Raw genomic sequence first — 13,260 nt, 5'->3', positions numbered from 1 at the left:
CACTGGCTTTGTGAGTGATTAAGAGGCTGGCCAGTTATTGTGCAAATGCTCTGACCATTGGTAGGGTTGACACATTGTCATATGTACAGTTTGGGATATATTCTGGGGACACCAGATTGTTTAGGCCAACACATACCCATGGTCAGTGCAGGTTTAGAACATTCATTAGTTTCCTAGCTGTGAGCCTATGCCTTTAGCACTTTAGTTGTTAGTCTGTTTCTTGTACGAATTACGTATTTTCTATCCTGACATGACCGCTTTAGGCAACTGTTACATGCAGTATGGTACATAGTTATTTCCTACAATCACAGGACATTTGGCATTGTATCATTGTTGGTCAGGACACACCTACCCACACAGTGACTGTCCCTCACACAGTGGATAAGGGGGTATCCTGTTTATGTCAGTGCCTTCATCACCCTATTTCCATGTGCCACTATGCGAATGTGTACAATATATTCTCTCGATTATTCATGTTGGGACACGTGCTTCACGGGCAGGTGTTTCATCCTGGGTAGTAGGTTCTCCATGACCATCTAGGGCTGGACAGTCTCGTGCACCACTACTGCACATTCCAACTTGTGTCCAGATGTCTACAGAACTGGACATCGTGTCTTGATACCCATTCTAATGTTTACACAGGTTACTTATCCCATGAGGGATATCCAAAAATTTAACAAGACCAATACCGACCATTCTTTTGTCGTTACAAAAATGTGCTGGGGGTTTTACATGCAAGGGATACATAGTTTGCAATCCTGAAACTGCCTAGGGCGACACTGCCTACTACATATGAGTAGTGGTCACTATGTGTAGATGTGGCTGCGCCAAGCTAGTAGGCCAAATATGGATGGATTTGGTGGACGTTCAGGTATGGGGGCGGGTTATGTGCTGTGGAGGGGATGCTAGCTATTCCATTATGCATCCAGGTGTGTTGCATTTGATTTGGCCGGTTCCATCAGGACCAATCTGTGGGTATGTGCTGGTGACATTTCTGTACTTTTGTATCGCACATTTTAATATTCATATGATTGTGGGATTGTGTTCTACAGTATGTCCTGTCAGGTTGTATTGCAGATGTGTATACATGTTCTTTATGTTTCTTTCTGATTCACCCGCTGCTCCCACATACACCTCCAGTTCACCTATTCTGCATACGACACAGTCTCGCCTTTGAGGATTATACCATTACCCATCCCCCCCACACACATATTTCTGACAATCCATCCATCACTGCTTTAGTTGATGGCCCATGACATGGTCAAGGTAACACATTGCATACACTACATATGTCAGGTACCTGTATGGTTGTGTGGACTACCCTGGCATGTTTCACCTTCCACATGCTATACATCACGCACATAGGTACACGCCCATACTTAACTTTCATGACATGGTTAGTACACCTGGGTAATACCCATTCAGCTGTGACACATCCTGACAAGTATGGCTTGGACCGCATATGTGCGGATTTTGGCTGACTGTTCTGATCATTGGTAGGATGCCACCTTTTCCTATGTCCAGGATGGGATATATTCCGGACACATATCCGATTGTACTGGACAACATGTACCCGCAGTCAACGCTACGGATAATACGGTTCCTTTAAGCCTACATGTTGCCTTATTGTTGTAGCAGTTTATATGCTCCTTCTGTTTCATTGTCATGCTTATTCTATTTCCTGTCACATATGGTATGTTAAATATGGACATACCTATTGTATGTGACTATTACATGTGTTGTGGGATATAATTCTGTCATACGGTCACTAGATATTTACATTTATCATGGATTTGTTATGGACACATCTGCCGAGCTGTGTACTCTCCCTCACAATGTGGGTCAGCTGGTGACCCTGACCATTGGGCTGGACGTACCTATTGGCAGCGCGCTAACATGATGCGTTTCACTTCCACTTGGTATAACTATCTATACTGCGTTGGACTACGGGCACATGGTTTTCAATGTCATTAGTTCGAGGGATAGGGAACCGTTATTCCCTACTGTGCATTTGTGTTTGCTTCTTCATTTTGTGTTCGCAGGAACTGTCTTGCATGCTTTGCATACGTTTCAGTATCCACGGACACTGACAGATGTGATTACTATTGCTTGCAAATTGTTATATGCAAGCATTTTAGGTTGCACGTCGACAGCTGACATTTCCATGCCTCCGTGCGGCACTTCGACACGCCCTATGCACTCGCGCTTGTTTCCTATGCACGTGGCTGTGGTGGCAGGGCGCCTTCATTAATATGCATTTGGCACTACTGCGCCATCTTCACGCCACACGGTCAGCGCAAGCCTAACGCCGGCCTTGCGCCGAGCTTCATAAATCCTGGGGTAAGTGTACACCAAGAGTACATGATCTGTATTCAAGAACATCCCTACCACATTATTTTGTGCTTTCTAGCCACTCAGAATGATTACACTAAGTGTAAATGCATTCAACATTTTGTGGTAACCTTTATGAATTTCCTTCTAAATTTAAGGCTGCAAGAAACTCAGTAGAAAAACTAAATTTAGGAGGAAGGAGGTGTGAGTTATGCTTGTGTTGTTTATTCACTCAGACCAGTGTACACTTACTATACACTTATTGAAGGCATTTATGAATCCTATGGAATACCCATTGGGCTGGGCTTTATTAGCGAAAGCAAAAAAGGTAATTTCTATGAACTGGAAAACTGAATCCTCACTATGCATTGGTGAGTTTGTTTAATTAGCCATTCTATATGTCAAAATGAAATATATTTATTAACTATGAGATCAAATGGTAACAAGCCAAATTTCAAAATATTGGATAAAATTACTATTAGAAAAGTTTAACTTAGTAAGTGATAGCCAGATTGAGAGTCATGAATGAGCTCACTGCTTTAAATGTTAAGTGATTTGATATCTCGCAATTGAAAATATTGTATATAGTTTTGCTTTTATCATCACAATATAAATTAAAAGTTTGGAAAGAATAATAGAATTTGCATTAGCATATGTTTTCTGAAAGATATGAAATTTGAAACTCAAATGTCTGTCATTTAGTGATTTCAGACCTCAATGATTTGACAGAAAACTATGCACTTTTTGAGGAACAGACAAAAAATGAGGCAAATCAAGATATTCTACAAAATTCTACACAGTTGAGAAGTATGCCTGTACTTCATAAACTATGTTAAGGAAGTCTTACTGAGTATAACAAAACAGAAAGCCGGGCTGCTCAGCAATACTTGAGTATATGCTCAATTTACAATAAGCATGCAAACTGGGTTGTCCAATCAACATGGACATTTTTGAATGGTAATTACCATGTATTCTACAATTATCCTTGAACATGTGATCCATGTCATAGCCAAAAAGTGGTTAGGGTTTATATTCACTTACCAGTAAACAAATGCATAATATTAATAGAATCAATAGATCAAATGGTAACAAGCCAAATTTTAAATATTGGATAAAATTATCAATAGAAACTGGGCTACTAGTTAAAACAAAGACTATAAATCATGAAATGAAACATTGCTAAAAAATCAAGTAAGAAAATGCACTATTTATTTAAATGTAACAGTTGCCTAAATAAGGAATGCTAGGAAAGTTCTGTCTGTATATGAACACAATGACGGTACATGGGGTTAAAGTATAATTTGAGCTATAACACTTCCAAATGAAGGGGAAGTTGGCAAAGAAGATCTTTTTCCATTCTGACAAAATTCTGTCCTTTAGCGATACCTGAGAATACAGGTCAGGAAGGTTTCTGACAAGAGTTCAACAAATAGAGAGATTCTGTCCTCCTTTTATAGCTGTTATTTCATTTCAATTTAGGTAGCTTAATGAGAACTACGAATTGTGCATAGGTGTGAGTGCGTGTATGTGTGATACGGAAGAAAGACCTGGCAACTTAGCAACTTAGCTCCATTTCATCTTCTGTCTTGTAAACTCTTGAGAATTACAGTGACTGTTCACAAGGTCACTGTAGGAGTCAGCTGTGACTCATAAGAAAGAGAGAGAGAGAGAGAGAGAGAGAAGCTTGCATTATGAATCAACATTATGAATTTTGTAGGAATTTACAAGTGTGAGATAGCTTTTGGATAGCTTGCACATAAATTATTGTGGCACAAATAGGTATCACTAGAGAAATTAAAATGAACAATCAGGTATGCAAAAAAATCTAACTATGTCAAATCTGAGACATAGAAATAATATGCTAAAATAATGTCCATTAAAGGCATCAGTATAAAATGAAAATAGCATTATACATAATGTTAATCAAACACTAGTATAGTTCCAAGGAATAGGGCATACACTTTGCACTTAAGGAATGGGGCATGCACTTTATACTTAAATGATCTTTATCTCTTCCTCTATGCAGAGCAGAACTGCTTCACTGAGTAATAAAAAAAAGTCATGTTAGGCAATATTTGTAGTGGAGATAGTTATATAATCATACCATATGTCCTGTAAAAGCTTATGCTAACCAATTTCACCCCCAGACATGTCAGATTTGATGGTTTTGCTATTCAGGTTTGGCTCAGTAAACCTCAGATCGGATTCATAGGTGTATCTTAAATGCAAACTTACATAGATCTTTATGAACCATTTTAGGTACCATCCTTGGAGGTTATGGGAAAAATTTAAAGGTTCAAACAGCTATACTTTTTTTATATTCTCTCGGCTGTCTGGCCACCCACTTTACTACCAGCTCCTATCCACTAAGTGAGACATTGTGGCTTTCAGAGGCACCGGCAGTCTGCCTTCCTTTGTTATGTGCTTTCCATCCTTGAGGAATGCAAGCATATACTGATTCTAGTGTGCACAATGGTTCATTATGCTCCAAACATCCACCTGTAACCCTTTTGTTTCTTGTTCTGTATGTCTGGTCTTCACCAGGAGGAGATCCAGCAATTGCTGGTCCATATTCCTACCAAAAAGATGTTTGACTCTTAAGTTTATCTCTAGATCCAGATGGCCCACTGATTCCCAGGATACTAACCAAATTCAGATAGCCAGCATCACAGACAGAAATACATCTTCTGCAACAGTAAACCAGTGGCACAGCCAGATTGATCTATAATGAGTGACACAGTAATATGTATCAATGTGTGTGGAGCAGTTGGTTGTACAATGAAAGGTTGTAACTATAGTGTTCTGTGGAACTAAGGTCACAGCTAAGCACTGACATCTGAATACAACATGCTGCAGTGACGCAGTGTGCCATCCTTTGAAAGAAATATTAATCTAAAACTCCTTCAACCATTCATGGTGGGTGTCAATATCGAAGTAAAAGAATAGCAAATAGAAAAATAAATAATAATGCATAATAAAAATTCTATAAAAAAGAAGGTTATTTTAATTTTTATTTAATTTTCTGTAGTCCAAGTACAAAGACAGTAAACTGGTGGTGAACTTACTGCTGTTTCTTTGTCCTGGGTCTGAAATCACTTCTCTGGGAAAAATGCTTACTTGAAGAGTGGTAGTTTATAGATTAATCTTTCATATGTAGATAATATACAGTTTCCACTTCTATGAAGGATCTCCTACATACCTCTCAACCTGTTAGTGCAAGAAATCTGGACAAGGCCTGACATAATGGGAGGGCAAAAGCAGGGAGACATTTTAAATATTGTTCCTATAAACTTAGAAAGTTGTTAGAATAAGATGCTTTGTGTTAGAACTAATTTTCTGAAGGATATTATGTCTGGAACTCAAATGTATGTTATTATTTAGTGATTTTAATCCTTAGATCATTCAAGTGATTTGTCAAAAGAACACAGTTTTTATGAGGAACAAACCAAAAATATGAGCCCAAAATCTGAACATTCTGTGAAAATCTGTACAAGTGAAAGACATGATCCAACTCTTCATAGCATCAGGTTAAATTCTGACATTCATCTCTGAACAACCAGCCCTATTTTCTACAAAAGAATTGAAATTACCTGAACTTCTTTCTCATCTGGAGAACTACTAAATCTTCATATCACTATAGAAGATGCTCCCAAAAAGTAAACCTATGAATCTTATATATCTTCAAATTAGTAGGATCGCAGAAGACAGTTGTGTTTAGCAAGTTTTCCAAGTTAAACAAAACAAAATAAAAAGGAAAAAAGAAAAAGACAACTCTGTAGAAGCTCTGCCTACTCTATCATGGCACAATTTGAATGCGTAAATAAGCATCTTAGCTGTTGCAAATACTACTGCGACCTTTTTCTTGTGCTGAGACACTAAAAGTTCTTGAATAATTCAATTAGCCTAATATGAAAATTAAGCTTATTTAGGTTTACACATTTAATCTCCTCATTTCCAGTGTAGAATTTGGATATAATCTTTTACTGAAATTATCCTTATTAAATTTGGAGTCTCTCTCTCTCTCTCTAGTGGACAGAAAATCATGGATAAAGCTGGTATGGTCAGCAGATTTACCTTTTGACTGATGATTGCATTAAAGATACATATTCTCTCTGTGCATAAATATATGACCATATGCACCTCATGTACATCAGCATGTTGTCGGTTCTAATGAGCTTGCATTGTGGCTGAAAAGGGTCTGCTGACCAGCTCACCTACCTGGTAAACAAATAAATAAATAAATGAAGGTGTTGGCATTTTCCTTTAGACTTTTTGTCATGCCTGAATCAGACTCTTCACTACCTATCTGGTGAACAACAGCACTGGTTTTGCCATTTGATGAAGATTTCATTGAAGGCTCTGACAAATAATTGATGTGCAGCCCCACCTTATCCCAGGTTTATGTCACTAAACAGAAGGTAAACAGTAGCGCCATCTAGTGTAGCAGTCACTGAGGTTTGGACTTGCACAGTTCTATACCATCATCAGCTTACCACAATCTACAAACACTGCAGTTGGGGGACACATATGCACCGGGGGGTGGGAGGCAGCATCTTATATATAAAGAGTCATGTATAATACTAAACCATTAAAGCTCTCTTAAATGCCAAGCATCTGAGAGATTGACATAAATTAGTAGACACCCATGGTCATACCGGCAAAGGAGGAATTATGTTTTACTGAAAATATGGGTAACACTTAATAGTTCTTTTGTGATAACCATTGTGTATCAACAGTGAGGGCACTGGCATCACCCTGGGATAACCTTATTTCCTTTTAGCAAATGACTGTCCCATAAATGCATAGAGTAAGGCATTTTTTATGTGGCTCTGAGAATGGGACATTTTGATAAGTTCCTACTTTTGGAGATCTGCATTGGACATTGATGGGAAAGAGCTTCTTCTGTTTTGTTCTCTGCTTCTTTACTTTGGATGTCTGGTTCCTAAACGTGGTGATTCATATGTCTTTTGCGTTTCATCCCTTTTTACATTTTCCCTCTTTTCTGAAGAAGATACAGTTCCCAAACTTTTTCAGACTGCTTTCTGTTAAACTGGTTGAAACTTGTGAATACTTCACAATTGCAGATAATTTGTGAAGCAACCAAATAAAAATACTTACTTAACATGTTGATATTTGAATGCAAACTCTGTTAAGAACAAGTCTTGTTGACCTTAATTGCAACATCAATGCAGGTCCTTCAGGCAGGGGAAGTGTAACTGTGAATGCCAGTGTTTGCTTTTACCTTTCTTCTTCGTACCTTCTCCTGGACAGGAACTGTAAAAGCTGCCTCCTGCTCTGTGACATATGAAGATAACACCCTGGCTATGATTGCAACAACATGAGTCTGACTACAGGGTCAGGAGTTGGAAGAGCTGGGCAGGGAGGGCTTGAGGAAGTGGTTCACCCATTCCAGTGACATATTGGTAAAAGTCAGCCAAATTGGTCTTGCATAAGTATAGGCTTCCACAACAGCAATGACTGCATGACTGGTACATGGGCTTGGCATTCTAAGCAGGTGGTTGTAGTAGCCCTCATAGGTATGTGCACATGCCAGGTGAGGAAATAGAATGTCTCTGTGCTGACACAAGTGTTTACTCTCCTGGCAAAAAAAGGAACTTGGTGATGGGACAATTAGTTTGGTTATTTACAATCATCCAAGAAGGTGACAAGTTTCAGATAGAAGCTGGTACCTTTATTATATGCTTTTAGAAAGGTACGACCCAAACTATATTGGAACAAACATACAAAGAGGCTTTGAGTAATATGGCAAGCAGGTTTTCTTCTATTTTAAAAGGAAATATCTCCAAAACTACATTAAATAACAGACTTGTAAATAATATTGCTATTAATTTCAGTAAGATCTTGGTGTTGACTTACAGCAATGATCATGGAAGGGATAAATAGATACTTAACAGAAACTGGAGAACTGTATTGAATAAAAGTTGGGTAGGGAACCCTTATTTATGTTTAAAACCAATAAAAATATCAAGAATATTTTGGACTGTAATTTCTTGGAGAGATTAACACATGTAGAATAAGGATTTTACTAAATGTGAAAACTGCAGATATTTTTGTTTTATTTACTAGAAACTTAATATTGATATAAGTAATTACCATAAAATTATTGCTTATATGAGCCAGTTATTTTATTTACGGGAGCCCTAATATTGATGTATGCAATTAGCAAAATATTATTGCATGCATGGGCTAGTGGGTCTATTTCAAAAGGACAGAAAACGACATTACTGAAGATGACATCACCGAGTCGACATTGCCAAAACCTGACTTTAATGAACAACCACAATGCTGAAAGATTTCACAGGGTAAGTATCCAGGTGGCCAACAAGAAGGAATTTGCCCTTTTCCCCACTGTAGTGTTATCCCAGAGTTGGTATATTTAGTTGGGGGAGTGTATGTCATAGCCCCCCAACCCACCTGAGTGGGTTTCAAGTAGTGCGGTGTGTTTCGTTGTTAGATGTGGCCAGTTGGATGCTTACCCTGTGAAACCTTAAGCATTGTGGTCATTCAATAAAGTCTGGTTTTGACGATGTCATCCTGGTGATGTCCTTTTTTGATAATGTGGATTTTCATTCTTTTGAAGTAGACCCAGGCTAGTACAACTGCAACACAAAGGGTATCATTTACATTGTAAACTGTTTTGACTTGTGATGTCTTCTGTAATGATAAAACTGAGAAGCATTTAGGCAAAAGGATTTGCAAACATTTATGTGGTATTTTAAAACATGATCATAGCAACACGTTATATAAACATTCCTTGTTATTCCAAAATTTTCAAAAGATTTTTGTTTTGTTTTTTTTTTTTTTAGTTGAAAAAGTTAGACTCCGGGATTCATGAAGCTTGCGCCAGGCGCACGCATAGCGTAGGCATTATAATGCCAAATATGGCCGCCGAGCGATTCAGGTACGATCTAATTCCACGTGCACTACCGGCGTATGCCTGATCTGCTCAGCCCCCGGCGTAGGTATGCAAATCACCCCATGTGCAGTGTTGCACCATGCAAATGAAGGCATATAGTGATTCATGAAGTGGTGCAGGCATAGTGTAAGCCCACGGAAATGTAAAACAAAAAACACGGTTTACATTTTCCCAAACATAACATCGAAGCTCTGGAAGAGGGCCAGACCCAGGTATCATAACGTGAACATATGCCAATGGCGAAATACACAGCCAATGGCATAAGAAAAGATGCACAACACATAAATAACAACATTTAATGTCATGTCCACAGTAACGCACAGCAGAACCGCAGGGCATGTGTGTGGAAGCTGTAACATAAAGAAATAATATAAAAATGTCATAAAATCACAATGTAATAGAAATCAGGTTTACAGCATAACACACAATGGTAGGCATGGAACACCACAACTAAGGTTCAAGGGTTGCTAAGGGCTTGCGATAGTGTTCGGCACGGTAACTATGAATTAGTAGTCAATGCCATACAAATGAGGCAGATAATACTGAATCGCAAATGTCCCGCTGGAGGAAGGTTGTACCATACGGCACAGTGGTATAACACCGAGGAGTGGCTCAGAGGAGATACATGACATCAGCAGAGGGGTGTGCCACTGTAGCACTAAGCATATTAGAGCATTGCAAATCTGGCCTGTCCGTTGCTAAGCAAAGCTGCAGGATAGGGGTGGGGAGGAATCGCTTAGCTGAGAGCACACATGGTGGCCAAAAGCGCATGTGTACAAGGATGAAAACGTGCCTGAAACCCAGTAATCGGACTCATGCGCCGCAAACAATAGCAGAAACAGGAAGGTCAGTGGGAAGAAAAGGAAATGCGGAAGTAGGGTAATTGGAGTACTAATGAGCAATCAACACCAATCAACCCACGAAGGCCAATCGATGGCAGCTGACAAGTCCGCTTGCAGAAACCTGCAAAACAGGATAGGAGAGGCATGTGAATGCAAAGAAAGGAGGGGAGGTATTGGATTGCAAAGATAGGAGACCTGACACAGCAGAGCAAAGCAAACCGACAGCAGACCGGCAGTAGCACACATAATGCAAGATACCCCAGGTCCAGGAAAGCACAAATGAAAGTAGGCTGCAGGATGCACGCCAGAAAATGGTAGGTGCAACGCGCAGAAATGTAAAGGAAAGGTCAAGAGGTAATCCACGGCAGGCAAATGTAATTCAACACCAAAGGCACCACAATAGTAGTTCCGGCAGTAAAACACATAACATAACCTGTAGCTACGAACGTACATACACACCCTATGACATCATCGGTGTTCACAGCACAATAGTATAAAGTGTGTAAGCACCCAACACACACCTGTGTATTCCCAAACACTGCACCATAGGTGTAAACACACGGGGAACTTTTAAAATGCACATGTTGGGAGCTGCCATAGCTGTGATTCATCAGCATGTGTTAGAGACTGACGGTGTTGTGGAGGATGATGCCGACAACCACCGCAGGCCTCGGAGGAGAAGGAGAGTGTTCAGACCAAGGGTAACCTACCAGGGGCTACATGACCTGGAGATAGTAGAGCGTTACAGGGTGGACAGGGACATCTTACAGCAAATAGTGGAGCTGTGCCGGCCACGCCTGAGAACCAGAAACAACAGAGGGGAACCCATACCAGTGGACACGAAGGTATGTGTAAGCCTGTGAATACTGGCCACAGGTACCTTTCAAAGGCCAACTGGAGATATAATGGGTATCTCACAGGCATCAGCATCCAGGGTACTACACCAGTTCCTGGATGCCATGTTACCACATGCCAATGAGCAGATATACTTCCCCAGAACTCAGGAGGAGTTGGCCAGCAATATGCGTCACTTCCACCGTGTGGCACAATACCCGGAGGTACTGGGTACGATAGACTGGACGCACATACAAATCAAATCACCACCCGGTGAGCAGGGTATGCGCTACATAAACCGCAAGGGATTCCACTCCATCAACTGCCAGGTCATGTGCAATGCCCAGGGCATTATCATGGATGTGTGTGCTGGCAGCCCTGGAAGCTACCATGACTCCCATATCTGACATGCCTCACAGCTGTATCAGGTATTTGTCAGGGGGGACATCCCACATGGCCATCTCGTGGGGGATGCTGGCTATGCACTGGAGCCGTGGATGATGACTCCCATCAGAAATGCACATACACCCATGCAAGAACGCCATAATGAGGCACATGCACAAACCAGAATAATCATAGAGCGTGTGTTCGGGATGCTGAAATCACGGTTCCGGTGCTTGGATTCATCTGGTGGAGCCTTGCAGTACTCTCCAGGCACGTGTGCCCACATCGTCATAGTATGTGCCATGCTACATAATATGATCCTGCGGAAGCAGCTGCAGCAGGGACAAAATGGTGAAGGCCCTCATAGCCCACCGCAATTGCCAAGGCCAGTACAGGCACAGAGGGATTCAGACCATGAACACACTGTGCCAGCCCCAGTAGGCAGATGGAGGCATGCCCAATATGCCTACGCCTTGGCAAAGAGGGAACGTATAGCACATACACTGACCGTGTAGGCCCCTACGGACTGACATCTCTCCACCTGCACACACAGTAAAATGGATGGCACACAAACATGACCACCTGTAAATTGTAATGTATAGGTGGCCCAATGTGTGACTCCTACATAGGCAGCCCTCAAACATTGTAAACACAACAGCCAGTGCAACACGGAATGCCAACACCTGAAAAGTACATGAGTCTTACAGCATATGGTGGTGCTGTGTGCCTGTCACGTTCCCCGCCAGATATATATATATATATATAAATATATATATATATATATATATATATATATATATATATATATATATATATATATATGTGTATATATATATATATATATATATATATATATAGATAGATATATATATAGATATATATATAGATATATATATAGATATATATATATATATATATGTACACATATGCATATATATAATACAGATAGAAAAGGCAATAGAGGGATATATGGTGATATAGATGGATTCAGCGATATCTGCAAATATGATAGATAGTTCAACGACATTCATAACATCTTGGAGGTACAAATAAATAGGATACCGCCAACCATGGAATGTGTAACATACCGACATGCGTAACCACGAGGCTGAAAGACCGATAGAACACAGTACCGGAACAGTACATCCGTGAGTAATAGTATGATGATATAAAGGGACGGTTAGTCACCGCTGACGGTGTCGCGGTCCACGTAGGTACTGTGTTCAACTGTGTCTGTGAGTGCCGTAGTCTGTGTAAGTGTGCGTTGAGGGTGCCGTGTGCGTTTCTGTGTGACTGTAATGTGTGTGTGTGTCCGCAACATGTGTATGTTGGTGCCAAGTCAGAGGCAGACCAGTATGGTAGGTGTGGGTATAGCTAGCCATAGGCATACGGTTACTACCTGTACCACAGTATGAGGGACATCCCCACCCTGGGCAGGTGTGTCTTGACATAAAACAGTACAAAGGGCAAATGTCCGAGATGGTAGGACATAAATATGTCCCATATATAATGTAACAGTCGTATTTAATAGTTATGCCTGTATGTAAGAAACTTAAATGTTACATGCAATATGATAAGTATCCAAAGTCACAACAATAGGTATGTAGTGAGGATAAAAGTATGTGCTACCTGTGTACTGACCGTGGCTACGTGTTGGCCTGTAAACACTGCTTTGTGTCCCGCAAGTGTCCAACAATGACCATATGATAAGGTGACAACCCATGGCAAACAGGCTCTTTTAACAACACAACCACAATGACTGCAAATATCTGGGACAGAAATACAAGGGATAGCTGTCACCTACACATATCCCCTGATATATCGCTGCAATTACGGAGGTATACAAGTAGCAAGCTCACCTGCAGATGATATAGAAACCAATTAATAACGGCCCAACGTACAATCCCGTAACATAAGTCTACTAACTGTTAG

Source organism: Protopterus annectens, chromosome 5.part0 (assembly GCF_019279795.1).
Source record: "Protopterus annectens isolate FY-2018-M chromosome 5.part0, PAN1.0, whole genome shotgun sequence".
In the NCBI taxonomy this organism is placed as follows: domain Eukaryota; kingdom Metazoa; phylum Chordata; order Ceratodontiformes; family Protopteridae; genus Protopterus; species Protopterus annectens.
This window is presented reverse-complemented; position numbering follows the sequence as displayed.